At 36.1% G+C, this 16,277-nt stretch overlaps 1 protein-coding gene across 1 annotated transcript in view; it reads left to right on the top strand.

The window, feature by feature from the left end:
* The window catches only part of fscn2b (fascin actin-bundling protein 2b, retinal), a 34,147-nt gene that overhangs the window by 5,904 nt on the left and 11,966 nt on the right, over positions 1-16,277 (top strand). The window contains exon 3 of the mRNA XM_077551305.1: positions 7,270-7,451. The gene's annotated coding sequence lies outside the window, so the exon portion shown is untranslated. The remainder of the gene's footprint in view (positions 1-7,269; positions 7,452-16,277) is intronic.

Here is a 16,277-nt window from a genome sequence, read left to right as displayed (position 1 = left end):
AAAGGTGTAAGGCTTTTTTCTTTTTTGTTTAAATAAAAAAATACCATGTATACTAAGGCTTTTTTTTAAAAAACAAAAATTCAAAAAATGACCATGTATAGTAAGGCTTTTTTTTTTTATCAAAAAATGACCATGTATAGTAAGGCTTTTTTTCTTTTTTTTAATGACCATGTATAGTAAGGCTTTAAAAATAAAAAATAAATTAAAAAATGACCATGTTTACTAAGGCTTTTATTATGTTTAAAAAAGCAAAAATTCAAAAAATGTAAGGCTTTTTTTTAATCAAAAAATGACCATGTATAGTAAGGCTTTTTTTTTTTATCAAAAAATGACCATGTGTAAGGCTTTTTTTTAAATCAAAAAATGACCATGTATAGTAAGGCTTTTTTTTTAAAAAACAAAAATTCAAAAAATGACCATGTATAGTAAGGCTTTTTTTTTTTTCAAAAAATGACCATGTATAGTAAGGCTTTTTTTTTTATCAAAAAATGACCATGTGTAAGGCTGTTTTTTAATCAAAAAATGACCATGTATAGTAAGGCTTTTTTTTAAAAAACAAAAATTCAAAAAATGACCATGTATAGTAAGGCTTTTTTTTTTTTCAAAAAATGACCATGTGTAAGGCTTTTTTTTAATCAAAAAATGACCATGTATAGTAAGGCTTTTTTTTTTATCAAAAAATGACCATGTATAGTAAGGCTTTTTTTTCAATAAACAAAAATTCAAAAAATGACCATGTATAGTAAGGCTTTAAAAATAAAAAATAAATTAAAAAATAAGGCTTTTGTTATGTTTAAAAAAGCAAAAATTCAAAAAATGACCATGTATAGTAAGGTTTTTTTTTTTTTAATTAATTAAAAAATTTTAAAAAAATTAATTACCATGTATAGTAAGGTTTGTTTTTTTATGACCATGTATAGTAAGGCTTTTAAATAATAAATAAATAAATAAATGACGATGTATACTAAGGCTTTTATTATGTTTAAAAAAGCAAAAATTCAAAAAATGACCATGTATAGTAAGGCTTTCATTATAAAAAAATTAAAAAGGTGTAAGGCTTTTTTCTTTTTTGTTTAAATAAAAAAAATACCATGTATACTAAGGCTTTTTTTTATAAACAAAACAAAAAAATACCATGTATACTAAGGCTTTTTTTATAAACAAAACAAAAAAATACCATGTATAGTTAGGCTTTTTTTTTTTTTTTATAAAAAAATGACCATGTGTAAGGCTTTTTTTAATCAAAAAATGACCATGTATAGTAAGGCTTTTTTTTTAATCAAAAAATGACCATGTGTAAGGCTTTTTTTTAATCAAAAAATGACCATGTATAGTAAGGCTTTTTTTTTTATCAAAAAATGACCATGTACTGTATAGTAAGGCTTTTTTTCTTTTTTTTAATGACCATGTATAGTAAGGCTTTAAAAATAAAAAAATTAATTAAAAAATGACCACGTTTACTAAGGCTTTTATTATGTTTAAAAAAGCAAAAATTCAAAAAATGACCATGTATAGTAAGGCTTTTTTTTTTTAATTAATTAAAAAATTTAAAAAAAATTAATTTCCATGTATAGTAAGGTTTGTTTTGTTAGTTAGGGTTAGGGTTAGGCTTTTTTATTTTTTTTCAAATGACCATGTATACTTAAGGCTTTTATTATGTTTAAAAAAAACCAGACTATGTATAGTTAGGCTTTATTTTTAATGAAAAAAAGACCATGTATAGTAAGCCTTTTTTTAATGTTTTTTTTTTAATCAAAAAATTACCATGTATATAGTAAGGCTTTTTTTCTTTTTTTTTTTAAATGACCATGTATAGTAAGGCTTTCATTATAAAAAAAAATAAAAAGGTGTAAGGCTTTTTTCTTTTTTGTTTAAATAAAAAAATACCATGTATACTAAGGCTTTTTTTTAAAAAACAAAAATTCAAAAAATGACCATGTATAGTAAGGCTTTTTTTTTTAATCAAAAAATGACCATGTATAGTAAGGCTTTTTTTCTTTTTTTTAATGACCATGTATAGTAAGGCTTTAAAAATAAAAAATAAATTAAAAAATGACCATGTTTACTAAGGCTTTTATTATGTTTAAAAAAGCAAAAATTCAAAAAATGTAAGGCTTTTTTTTAATCAAAAAATGACCATGTATAGTAAGGCTTTTTTTTTTTTTATCAAAAAATGACCATGTGTAAGGCTTTTTTTTAATCAAAAAAATGACCATGTATAGTAAGGCTTTTTTTTAAAAAACAAAAATTCAAAAAATGACCATGTATAGTAAGGCTTTTTTTTTTTCAAAAAATGACCATGTATAGTAAGGCTTTTTTTTTTAATCAAAAAATGACCATGTATAGTAAGGCTGTTTTTTCAATAAACAAAAATTCAAAAAATGACCATGTATAGTAAGGCTTTTTTTTAAATCAAAAAATGACCATGTATAGTAAGGCTTTAAAAATAAAAAATAAATTAAAAAATAAGGCTTTTATTATGTTTAAAAAAGCAAAAATTCAAAAAATGACCATGTATAGTAAGGTTTTTTTTTTTTTTAATTAATTAAAAAATTTAAAAAAAATTAATTACCATGTATAGTAAGGTTTGTTTTGTTAGTTAGGGTTAGGGTTAGGCTTTTTTATTTATTTATTATTTTTTTTCAAATGACCATGTATACTTAAGGCTTTTATTATGTTTAAAAAAAACAGACTATGTATAGTTAGGCTTTATTTTTAATGAAAAAATGACCATGTATAGTAAGGCTTTTTTTTATTTATTTTTTTTTATCAAAAAATTACCATGTATAGTAAGGCTTAAAAAAAAAAAAGACCATGTATAGTAAGCCTTTTTTTTTTAATCAAAAAATGACCATGTATACTAAGGCTTAAAAAAAAAAAGACCATGTATAGTAAGCCTTTTTTTTTTAATCAAAAAATGACCATGTATACTAAGGCTTTTATTATGTTAAAAAACAGACTATGTATAGTTAGGCTTTTTTTCATGAAAAAATGACCATGTATAGTAAGAATTTTTATTTTTTCAAAAAATGACCATGTATGTAAGGCTTTTATTAAGTAAAGTACAGTATGGTTTTTTACTTTTCTTTTTTTTTATCAAAAAATGACAATGTATATATACTAAGCCTTTTTTGTTTTTAAATAAAAAAATGACCATGTATAGTAAGGCTTTTTTTTTTTATCAAAAAATGACCATGTATAGTAAGGCTTTAAAAAAAAAAAAAAAAAAAAAAACAGGCTGTGTGTAAGGCTTTTTTTTTTTTTTTTAATAAAAAAATGACCATGTATACTAAGGCTTTTATTATGTTTACAAAAAATAGACTGTATAGTTAGGCTTTATTTTTAATGAAAAAAATTACCATGTATAGTTATGCTTCTTTTTTTTTTTTAAACAAAACAAAAAATGACCATGTATAGTTAGGCTTTTTTTTTTTTTATATAAAAAAAAAATGACCATGTATAGTAAGGCTTTCATTATAAAATAAATAAATAATTAACTGACTATCCCCCCAAAAAAGACCTTGCATAGTAAGGCTTTTATTATGTTAAAAAAAAAGTACGTGCTATGTATAGTTAGGCTTTTTTAATGAAAAAATGACCATGTATAGTGATGGAATAAAACACCAAAGTTATGTTATTTTCAGTATTAATCATTACATGACCCATTGATTCCACACATTATGTTTTGCTAAGATTGTTTTATTCACATTGCGTTTTGATCAAGCATTTAATCATTCACTTTCAAGTACAAATCAAGTTTATTTACATACAAGCAATGACCAGGCTGACCAGTAAAATCGGTCAGCCGTAGTACAATCGGCTAGTGGATTTTACTCTTTGCAATATGATGATTACAAGGTAATTGTAAACTTTGCTAATGATACAATGTTTACCAGCGACAAATTATGAGATGCAGATTCGGGCGGTAAAAGGGGGCTTCACTGTTCTTTGGGATTGTTCACACAATCCTCTTCTCGCGCAAACAGATTAAAAAGACGGCCCTCAATTGAGAACTTGTACTCTGACTGAATTCTGAAGACAAAAGCTGATCAACTTTGACAGACCTTGTGTCCAGTCATTTTTATCCTCGTCGGGTGCAAAGCGAACACGCACCTGTGGTGAGTGAATGAATACTATTGGAAGATAACTTTTGAGCATAAGAGCAAATAAATGCTAAAATTCCAAGAATAGTTAGACTTTTTTTTCTTTCTGAAAAAATGACCATGTATTAGTAAGGCTTTTACTGTAGTAAAAAAAAAAAAAAAAAAAAGACCATGTACAGCAAGGCTTTTTTTCCCCCCCTATCAATGCTAAGCTAGCATTAGCACTGTAGCCAAGCCAACGTTAGCAACAGTTGATATGTTGGTAGCATGACTTCCAAAAATGACCGTGTACAGTAAGGCTTTTTTTAAATTTATTTTTATCAAAAATAGACCATGTATAGTAAGGCTTTTTTTTTTTTTTAATCAAAAAATTACCATGTAAGGCTTTTTTTTCCCCTATCAAAAAATGACCATGAATAGTAAGGCTTCACATGATCATTTTTAAACATAAAAAAAAAAAACAGCCTTACCATGGAGTGCAAAATAGTAGCGCCAGCAATACTAAGCTAGCATTAGCACTGTAGCCTAGCCAACGTTAGCGACAGCTGCTATGTTGGTAGCATGACTTCCAAAAATGACCATGTTATGGCTTTTTTTTTCTTCAAAAAATGACCATGTATAGTAAGGCTTTTTTTTTTTTTATCAAAAAAAAGACCATGTATAGCAAGGCTTTTTTTTTATCAAAAGATGAACATGTATAGAAAAGCTTTTCTTTTTTTTTTTTTTTATAAATCAAAAAATTACCATGTATAGTAAGGCTTTTTTTTTTTTATCAAAAAAAAGACCATGTATAGCAAGGCTTTTTTTTTTTATCAAAAGATGAACATGTATAGAAAAGCTTTTCTTTTTTTTTTTTTTTATAAATCAAAAAATTACCATGTATAGTAAGGCTTTTTTTTTTTATCAAAAAAAGACCATGTATAGCAAGGCTTTTTTTTTTTTTATCAAAAGATGAACATGTATAGAAAAGCTTTTCTTTTTTTTTTTTTTATAAATCAAAAAATTACCATGTATAGTAAGGCTTTTTTTCCCCTATCAAAAAATGACCATGAATAGTAAGGCTTCACATGATCATTTTTAAACATAAAAAAAAAAAACAGCCTTACCATGGAGTGCAAAATAGTAGCCTAGCCAACGTTAGCGACAGCTGCTATGTTGGTAGCATGACTTCCAGGATAAGTCGTACAGAAAATGGATGGATGTATATTATTAGCTTTTCTTTTTTTTTTTAAATTAGTCCCTCAATGTTGGCGGAATATAATTTCATTTCACTTTTGTCATAAGAGTTGACACACAAATTCTTTCCTTTTCCAGAATCAACCAAAGGTGCATAGTAAACAGATAAATGAACGCATCAACGCCATGTTATCAATGTCATCAGTCACTCTTCAGACCGCAACCAATGTCAGGAGGCTGGAAGAATATTGAGACACGTCGATGTTGTTTGTCTCACTTGTGAGTTTCTCTCAGGTCGTCGTGATAGCTTAGCGCATACTCAGCAGATTCTATGCGCTCGAATGAACAAAGCATCCTTTCAAGAAGCGAAAATAAACTTTGAGCTTCTTTGAGCTCGTGTTGACGTGTGCTAAAGAATAGACAGAAAAAACAAACCCTGCAATGAGCTCACAAGTTGGTTCGACTATAGGCATGATCGTGATATGTCGGGTTCACATCCACTTATATGGACACACACACGCACACACATTGCATTGAGAACCTATGGAGCCCGCCCGGGGCCTTGGGGGAGTAATGGTTAGCAACCTGAAAAATGCTCTCATCACAAAGGCCTCTGACACTAATAAATGAAATAGTTGCGGCAAAGGCATTAATCCATGCTGGTGCTTCTTTGTGTGTGCGTGCTTATATATACGGTGTATATATGTATACGTGTGTGTTGTTGTTCGTCCTCATCCATCTATAGAGACTCTTCAGACAGGTTCATACCTTTTTCAAGGTCAAATTCGAGCACATTTCAAGATCCTTTTTTGTATTTTTTTTTTTTTTTACTTTGCCGGCACCTCACAGCGGTGATGAACTAAACATTTGTGCATTTATACAACTTTCTCATAATAGTTGTTACAACACGTTAAAACATGCGTTCAATGAATATAATTGTTTCATAATAGAGGGAGGCGAAATTAAAATAAAAACACACAATTCATGTATTGTTTTTCATTTGGTTTGCATGTTAGTCGGGATTACCTTAAAAAAAAAAATACTGTTGTAGAGAATATAACTTTTTAACTTTTTCAATTTTTTTTTAACTATTTCTATTAGTTTAACATTTTTTCCCACTTTTGTCAACAAGAGTATGAAAACCTAGATTTTTTTTTATTGTACATTTAGAACAGATATCAAATTTGTGATTAATCGTGAGTTAACTAGTGAAGTCATGCGATTAATTACGATTAAAAAAATAAATAAAAATAATCGCCTGACGCCCCTAATTTTTAACAATCATCGAGTCAGGCGATTAAAATTTTTAATCGCAATTAATCGCATGACTTCACTAGTTAACTCACGATTAATCACAAAATTTATATCTGTTCTAAATGTACAATAAAAAGTCAAGGTTTTCAAACCCTTGTTAACAAAAGTAGAAACAAAATGTTAAACTAATACAAATAGTTAAAATGATTTTTTTTTACGTTTATAACCGTCAATGGCAGTAAATGAGTTAAAGAAATGGACAACTTTCACCGGTTCTTGTGAAGAAAAACATCCTTTTTTTTGCACACTTTTTGTCTGCTGTTTGCTTCCCAGGATGCATTGCGTAACCCAATTTTTTTTTGTCGTTACCTGTTTCGTCTATCTCCGTCCAAAAGTGCATAGACGGGTCATTATTAATGTCGCCCCGAGCTTCAAGCAGCATCGAGGAGACGCGTTCCCAAAGAGGTGCAGGAGAATGTTTTGCAAGCGCTCTGCATGAAAGCAGCGGGCAAGCTTGAGGTGTGTGAGCATTTTCCAGCCAGCCAAAGTGCATTTTACCATGATGGATAACGAGAGACCCCCATTCTTAATGCACACTCACACAAGGCAGACCCCCATGAGAAATGAAGGAGAGACGAGGGGAGGGGAGGGGAGGGGTCGAGGGGAGAGTCCCTCTTCCTCCTGAACTCATTAACCGTTGTCCTCTTCGCCCCCCCCCCCCGCACTCCCACAATAGCAAGCAGCGGCGTGCATCAATAACGCCGGTGACAGCGCGAGGGGGACGGGTCAAGACAAGCAGCCGGCAATCTCCCTGGCAACCGGCGCCATCGCCGCCGCGACAATCGGCCAGGATACGCAGGGGGTACCCTGCGTGGGACGTCACGCGGCGGCCCTCGCTGATGCCGGATCAGAAGGCAGGTAGAATCTGTGGCGCGCACCTGCTGAGTGATGTCACCGCTGAATGGGCGTCGAAGCGAATACGTGACACTCGTACATGTTTTTGTTTCATAAATAAATACTTACGCCACCATTCAAAAGTTTGTGGCCACTTAGTAACATGGTACGGTTACATTAGCGTTTTGATACATTTTAGCGACAATTCAGTGGACATGGTGCTGCTCCCTCTGGTGTGCGCGCCTTGGCCACACGGGGGCAGTATACAAACATACAGATATGCTGCACATGAGGACGATGGACTCAATCTCGAACTAATATGTACAAAGCTGAATACAATTAGAAATGTCCCTTTTTGGCAGTTTTTTCAGTTTTTAAGTAATCATAAATGAAAAAAAAAATTATTATTATTATTATTTTTTTAAATAAGGGTATATTTATGTGACCCCCAAACCTTTGAATGGTGGCTTACATTTTTTTTACATTTAAATTTTTTAATAATATATTTTTTCTTTTTTTGCATATTTTACATTAACTCATTCACTGCCATTGACGGCTATAAACCTCCAAAATTCATTTTAACTATTTCTATTAGTTTAAATTTTTTTCCACTTTTGTTAATAATAGTATGACCCCCCTCCCCCCCACACACACACACAAAAATTATTGTACATTTAGAACATAAAATTTGTAATTAATCGCGAGTTAACTAGTGAAGTCATGCGATTAATTACGATTAAAAACTTTAATCGCCTGACGCCCCGAATTATTCATAATCTTTTTTTTTTTTTTTTTTTTTATTCATTCACTGCCATTGACGGCTATAAACGTCAAAAATTCATTTGAACTATTTCTATTAGTTAAATTTTTTCCCCCACCTTTGTTAACAAGAATATGAAAACCTAGAATTGTTTATTGTACATTTAGAACAGATGTAAAATTTTTGATTAATCGTGAGTTAACTAGTGAAGCAATTAAAAAATGTAATCTCTTCCCTTTAATTTTTAATAATCTTTTTTTTAATTAATTTATGGCAGTAAATGAACTGCCCAAAAAAAATGGTTTAAGTTAATATTTTTTTAAACAAATTGTTGAGTTAATATTTTTTTTAACATTTGTGTTTACTAACAAAATGCAACCGTGTGAAACAAATTCAGGGGAAAATAAATCAATTTCACTCAACAAATATTAAAGTATTACTGTGTAAAATGCATTTTCCATTAAAAAAAAAAAGATTACGTTTTTAATAACTCAGTCATAGAGGACATTTGCCTTAAAATAATACGAGGCTTTTACAAGTAACACAAAAAAATTGAGGGATTTCCAATTGACTACAAACCACTAGATTTAAATAATAAAAAAAAATCTTAGAAATGTTTTCAGAATCATGATCACAACCATGTCGGCAAATATGTTGCTCGGTTTGTGTTGCGGGTCGCCCCTCGAGTCCCATAATGCATTGTTGTTTTTATCATGCGTGTACGCAAGCTAATAACTAAGCCGCATTCGATTAAAATAGTAATAATGTTTAAGGCCTTTAGGGGCAGTGTAGTCTTGAGAGCGTGCGAACAATAAATATAGAACGTAATTGAAACGGGTAAATCTTATAAGGTCAACCATTACAAGGCTTTAGCGCTTAATAGACTTAAATCGAGCCGACTAAATCAGGCGATTAATTTTCATATATTGTAGATGCTGGTGCAGCGGAAGGTTTTTTGTCTGCATCGGATTCGGAGGAAGCGGTCATGCTGAGGCCCCTCGAGTGAATACCCACAATGCAACTATGATGCACAATTTCCGAGGACATTTCATTAGCGAACGGCCATGGTTCTACATATGCATTTGGTTTCATAGCGCAGTTTGTTCTTTTAATTGCCAGGTCATTGGAATCATCTTAATTCCCCGTTGCAACTGCAAAGTAATGTGCAACGTCTCCGCGCGCACACGCACGCACACACACACACACACTACAAACTAAGTGGGAATGTGTAAGTGTTCTTTCACAGACAGAGATTAGCTATTGACCTATTTGGGTAATAAAATAAAGTCATAACATGTAGAGAACACTTTTTTTTTTTTGAGAATACCTTCAAGCAATATTGCAAAAAAAAATTTGATTGGATGGATGAATGAGTGAATCGGTACATTAGTGGAAGCGCATGGATTGATACGGGGATGTTAGATGGGCTAAACGAAAGCATTGAATGAATGAATGAACGAATGAATGAATGAATGAACGGATGAATGAAGCATGCAAAAAGTGCATGGACAGAAAGATGGACAAATGGGTATGGATTGATCTGAAAATGAATAAATGAATGTGTATGGATGAATGGATGAAATCATGAATGGATACATGAAAGTGTAAGGATAGTTCATGAATGCATGGATGGATATTTGAATGATTGGATGAAGCTTACAAAAAGGTGAATGATTAGTTGGTAGTAGAAAGCAGGCGTGGCTGGATGGATGCATGAATGGATGGATGGATGAATGGTGGAATAGGTGTTTATTATTACTATATTACACAGTTGAAGAAATGAATGAGTTAATATGTGATTAGCAGAAGGCACACACGGATGAATGGATGAGTGCATGGATGAATGGGTAAATTTAATCATGGACGCCTATGATGCAGACTTGGATGGATGGATGAATGAATGAATTAAATCATGGGTGATGCGGGATTTGATGGATGAATGAATCAATCAATGTTTTGACGGGTGGTCCGGTGGTTGGATGGATGATAGGTGGAATGGATTGGTAGTTGGTAAAAGGTACACATGGGTGGATGGATGAGTGCACGGATGGATGGATGAATTAATGAATTTAATCGGTAGTAGCCATGATGCGGACTAATGATGGATGTGTGGATGGATAGTGAAAAGAATACATGGATGGGTGGATATTTTGATGAATGAATGAGTGAGTGAATGAATGAATTCATCGGTGATGGATGGTTAGATGATAGGTGGGATGAATAGGCAGTTATTAGACAGCACGCATCATGGACGATGGATGGATGATTAATATAATGCGTGAAAGGATGCCCGAATGGATGGATGTTGTCTGTGGCTATAAAGTCTAATTGGATTAAGTTCTATTGCCTGTTCATCTTTACTAATATAATGACCTCATTAAAGGTTAGCTGTGTCACTCCGTGTGCGTGTCACATCTCCATGATGTCACACAGACATAAATCATCCACTAAAACTGCGTGCGCTTCCTCAGGTAAAGGTGAACACTTTAGCGTAACACACGGAAGCGGAATACCGGGACGCGTTGACTCCGTGTTAAATATCACGCCGTAGTCGTGTTTTTCGTACTTTGTCGCCGTTAAAGAGGCTCGCTGTGACATGTTGATAAATGTGAAGCGAGACCGCGGCGGCGGCGGCGGCGGCGGCGGCGGCGGCGGGACGAGGGAGCGCGAGCGAGCCCACGGAGCTCGCGAGAGGGATATTTCCCTTCCTCGCGGACGGAAAACAAGCCGGGGAGGGGCGCTGTGTGGAGGGAGAGCCAATCATGGGGCGAGGTGGGTTTCGGGTTTGGAGTCTTAGCCAATGAACGCTGGGATGAGGGGTCCCCATCCCACGTGGGCTCTGATTTGCCAAAGGACAATATCGGGCTTTGGACCAATCGCAGACGAGCAAGGTGTTAATCTTGGCGCCCATTGGCTGTGTGTTTGTCACGGTCTCTCTCACTCATCACGTTTAGCCGGTTGATATTAACTCTTTCCTGTCACCCAGGAAGGAACTGCTCTGCCCATAAAACACAAGCCCGCACTGTAATAGCCAAATGTGAATTAATGAATGATCCAGAGGCGGTTTGTTTTTAGAAACTCAATGTATCAGTTCATCCGGACTGTTCCAAAAGCCTAGTTTGGGAAGGCGAGAGAACCGTTGGACAACCAGGACCTTCACCTAATCATAATCAAATTAGCATGCGAGCGAAGCAGTGAGATTAAAAGCAGTGAAGAACCCATAACGTTCAATTCGCACATATTTTCGTGGGTCAAAACGTGCTCCTGTTGCGCAACCGCGATAGCCTTGTTTTAATTGCACTGATGTTTCAGGTTTGATTTGCTCTTGTGAGACCCCACCCCCCATTAAAAGCCAAGCATTAAAAGCAGCCGTTTAAAAAGGGGCTTCTTCCCTTCTCAGGGCTGTGCAGTCACACAGGCACCAACAGTAACGAAACAAGCATCAATCTTTCCTGTTTTTTTTTCCACCTCCAAGAGATTGTACGGTACAGTAGTGACCCCCGCACACAACTGCTACAATACAAGGCTGATACCGCCTCTTAGCGGTGGCTGTGGGTACTACGAGTGCGAGAACTCCAAGACGGCAGTTTGAACTTGCTCGAATTTGTTGGACTCGGAAAGAATAGAACTGCTAGTAGAAGGGTCATTTTGGGAAATGGGAGGTCACTTTTGCGGCTCCATTTTGTCCCGGTTGTACAACGCAAGGCCAATAAAGATATGTTGGGGATTAATGATCATTTATTTACAACATATATAGTACAGTGAACCGCTGACTATTTTCAGTTAGCTATTCACAAACTCGCCTATCCGCGACACTATGTATTTTTGTGCTCCGTCTATAATTTAAGATGCCACAAGATGGCGCCAAGGCCCTGGCTAATAACAAAGTAGTAATTTCTGTCAAGTATGGAGCTAAGTTTAGCGTGAGTTCTTAGCGACAACTACAAAGTATGTTACACATTACTTTCACAAAATGAATACAAATGTCAAAATATATGCTTAATGATGAGTTTTTTTTTAATCTTTGTTGTCTAAGATTTTGATATAGCTAAAGCATTTAGGAATTATGCTAATTTTGCGCCTGTGTCTGGAAATAAAAATATTGAACATAATTTCTATTGTCTGTTTTTTGCGAAATTTGCTCTAGGGCGCAAAAAACCTTCACCCGTTACCTCTTGCGCTGTAGCTCCTCAATGCAATAGAAAGGACCAAGGTGGAGCACAACTAAATAAGTGTTGATGGCAGGGAAAGGGCAAAGAAAAAGAAGAAACAAACAAACAAGCAGCTGATCTTTCGTACATCCAGTTCAGTGTTCAGGACTGTGGGGGCTACATGTGTGTGTATGTGGGACGGGGGGGGCGCCTGTAGAAATATAACGGGACGCTGCGGGGTGCGAGACAGCCTCCCGCAGTCCCAAGTAATATCAGAATAGAAGTTAATAGGGGAGAAAAAGGCCTGTAGGCTGTTAACTCCCAAAACGGTCATTTTGAATTCTCCCTCCCGGTCACTCCCACTTCTCCCTCATCCCGTCTTCCCGTGCAATTTCATGCCATCATTCCACCATTCACCTTTCAGATTTTCTTCCCCCCTCCCCCCCCTCTCTTCTTTCTTCCCCTCTTCCCAGCCTACCCCCACTCCCTGCTCCGTGTCTCCTTGGAGGAGGTGTAATGATAGCTATTTGAGTGTCATCAGAGGGCCGACGTAATGGCCTCTAAAGCACCATCACACGGTTGCCACAGTGAACCTGGCGCGGCCGCCCCGCACAATACGAGGGGGGAGAGAGGAGGGGGACGACAAAAAAAAAACAAAACATCTGGTTGGCTATATCGCCAGGCGTCCGTGCGCCGACAGCGGCGGGCTCGCCGGCACATCAGCAGACGATGACGCGGCCCCCGGGGGCCACGCGGCCTGAGCTAATGGTGCGTGAGATAGAACACACATGAGAGGGAATTACAGTGGAAGCAATAATAGTAACAGTAATGAAAATAATGGCGCTGATGACAATAACGCTGTATGACTTTTTTTGATTTGCGAGCTGTGTTTTTGTCACCGCAACCGCACACGACACGAGTGTGAATGTCTGCGTTTAATGAAAAGGGGATTCAAAGCATTCAAATGTGTTTCCTAATTAATTGCGGTTGCCATGCAGATCAGTTTATCACAGAGGAGCAGAATCCTGTGGACTAGAGGTTAGCATGTCTGCCTCGCCGTTTTGAGATTTGGGGTTCGAATCTTGGCTAAGGTCCAAGACTTTACATTTCGGTCTTTAATCTGAGCCACTGGGCAGTATTCCTATAATACAATATTTGTGATTGATTACAATTACAATAATTACATTAATTAATTTAGAACAAATTTTTCTTAAAATTGGTTGATTAGTTCACTTTCTTTCTATTTATGTCATTAAATTAATAATACAATAAAAATATTGGTAAAATAAACAATATTGTTAAATAAATAATTGCCAAATTAATTTTAATTAAATTTGTTATAACTATATGAAAAAGTCACAAATTATTATTCCATTATTAAAATAAACTATTTTACATATTTTCTGCTATGCATATGGGAGGTTTTCTTATTTACGCCAGATATAAAGTCTACACACCCCCTTGTTTAACTTATTCACTCCCAGCTATTTTCACTGAAGCAATCCCCTTCACTCCCAGCTGTTTTACTGGATTTGGATTGATTAAGTGACGCCCACAGATTATTGTGTTCTATTGCTATAAAAACATGGAACCTACCAAAAGAAATATTAGAGTCTCTTCTTTCATCAGGGAAAAAAAAGTATATTTCTATTTGTTTCCGTTTTGCAGAAATTAGCATTACAGTATAGCTAAATTTCATCATTATTTACAAATCTATTTAGAACTGTGAGTAAATTAGCTTTTTTTTCCCAACATGGCCCTGGTTGATCTCTTTTGCTCTGCCTCGACGTGCTGGCCGTTTGTGTAATAACTACCATTTCTTCAACCGTTCTTTGCAGTTGAGAGGCTGCATCAAAGCATTCTGTATGCTCTAGCATAAAAAAAACATTTAAAAAACGTATAAATACGTCTTTGGGACATTTAAAACAAAAAAATAAAACATATTTAGACGTTTTTGGGAGCAAATTAGTTAAATGCCAGGCTTTTGTGATGTAAACCAAAGTCTCCCAAACGTGTGTGGGGAAAATGTGTTAAGGCCGCCAAGTTTGAACTTTTTGGGTAACAACAACACTCATCACCAAAACAACGTCATACCTTCAGTTCAGCATGGTGGCAGCATCAGGCTTTTGGTGCTGTTTTTCTTTAGTTGGACCCGGTGCCTTGGACATGCCGGAGGAACAGTTCCACGTCAGCACGCAACCTTTGACCTTCTGCAAGAAAAAAGTCAGAGAAATACTACTAGAACAACTTTATTTGGGGTTAATCGGTGGCACTTTAGGTGGCGACAGGTGTGTGCCAACTCCCAGTCAGCGTGAGTTTGAATGGGGTGCGGGAATTTTGACGAGGGTGCACACTTTTGCCACCACTTTATGTCAGTTGTTTATTTTTACTTTCCGTCTTAAGATGAATATGCTATAGGTGATATCATGTAACGATTTAATCTTGGTCTAACTTTATTCTATCACAAAACCTGGCATTTGAATAGGGGTGTGTAGACTTTTTATATCCATTGTAACTAGGGGTGTGTAGACTTTTTATATCCATTGTAACTATGCAATCCTGTAATGACAATATAAATGTAATTGTCTTGATAGGTGCTGCTTTGGAGGCAAGGGCATATTCTATATGAAAGAGTTAGTTGTATACGTATATATTAGGGGTATACATCCAGGTCACGAGGAGCAAATCTTAGATTACCGTTTACTGACCTCATACGCGTGTTTCTATGATTTGTGGGAATGAGCGTCGCCAAACAGCAGGGGCGGGGCAATGCCGGTAGATTAGCCAGGTTGAGATGATTGGGTTGAGGATTAGAACGGATTCGGGAACAGACACGACTGTTTACTTGGCGAAGAAGTCTAACAATCGGCTGATTGGTGAGGCTGATTACTCGGACTGGGGGTGGTGGGGGGGGGGGGGGGGATTTCATACACAAAAGTCTGCCCCTTGGTCCTATTAGAGCTGACCCCGAAGAGTGTGCAATCAGAGAAGGTGTGTAACTCAACCCTCTGTGTTAGAGGGTAAGGGGAGCTCTAGGAAAGCAGGCACAAGGAGTGCTCTGGTTACTCTCAGCCTGTGCATGTGTTTCTTCTACTTACCTGTCTTTATGCGCCAGAGAGCAAAGAACAGAGCAAAGTTGAGAAAAAGAGCAGAAGAGTCCGAGAAAAGCAAGATTATGTCAGCCGGGGAAGGTGACGGGAAGGCTTAAGGCGAGCATCCTTTTGTGATAGATAATTCAGGGAACGGAGTCCTTGGATGGTTGAGGATGTTCTTCGGCACCGGTCACACTTAAGGAATGTGGATTTGGAGGAGGTAGAGGAACAAGGTCAGAGGGCGCAGAAACAAGAAACCGCACTGTCGGAAAATGAGCAGAAGACGACTGGAAAAATGGGATACCAAGCGAATGAACCCTCGGGGTGAAGAAGTCAAGAAGGTGATCCGGGCCGGACGAGAACTCGGCGGCGTTCGACAGGCGAGAGAGGGGGGGAGGGCACTGCTGAAGACGAAGAGATAAGCGGTCGAGAAGCAAAATTAGTCGACGCGGCACGAGAGGCTGACGACGGGCTCTCGATTGAGGAGGTCGACTGAAGCCTTCGTCGCGTCTGACCCGATTAGGCGAGTCGGGGCTGGGGGGGGGGGGGAACGACAAGGACGAGGAGACGTCAAAAAAAAAAAAAAGAAGGCAGGAATTACAACAGGTCACTTGGCGAAAGAAGCCTCTTAAATCTGGGAGCTGGAATTAGAGCTGCAGGAACAGCAGAGAGGAAGCCACAAAACCACAGTAAGTAAATTAGGAGGCTGTGGCTGGAAAACTGTATCGTGAAAGCAGTGGGTGGGGGCAGGAATTTGGCGGTCTCCAGAGAGCTTTATACGCTGTACCTTAATGAATTGATTTCCTGTCTTAGCGATGTTTGCATTTCATCACTCCCCATGACATCA

The sequence above is a fragment of the Vanacampus margaritifer genome, chromosome 18 (genome assembly GCF_051991255.1).
Source record: "Vanacampus margaritifer isolate UIUO_Vmar chromosome 18, RoL_Vmar_1.0, whole genome shotgun sequence".
Lineage (NCBI taxonomy): Eukaryota > Metazoa > Chordata > Actinopteri > Syngnathiformes > Syngnathidae > Vanacampus > Vanacampus margaritifer.
The sequence above is the reverse complement of the archived record's forward strand: the minus strand, read 5'-3'. Positions and strand labels throughout refer to the sequence as shown.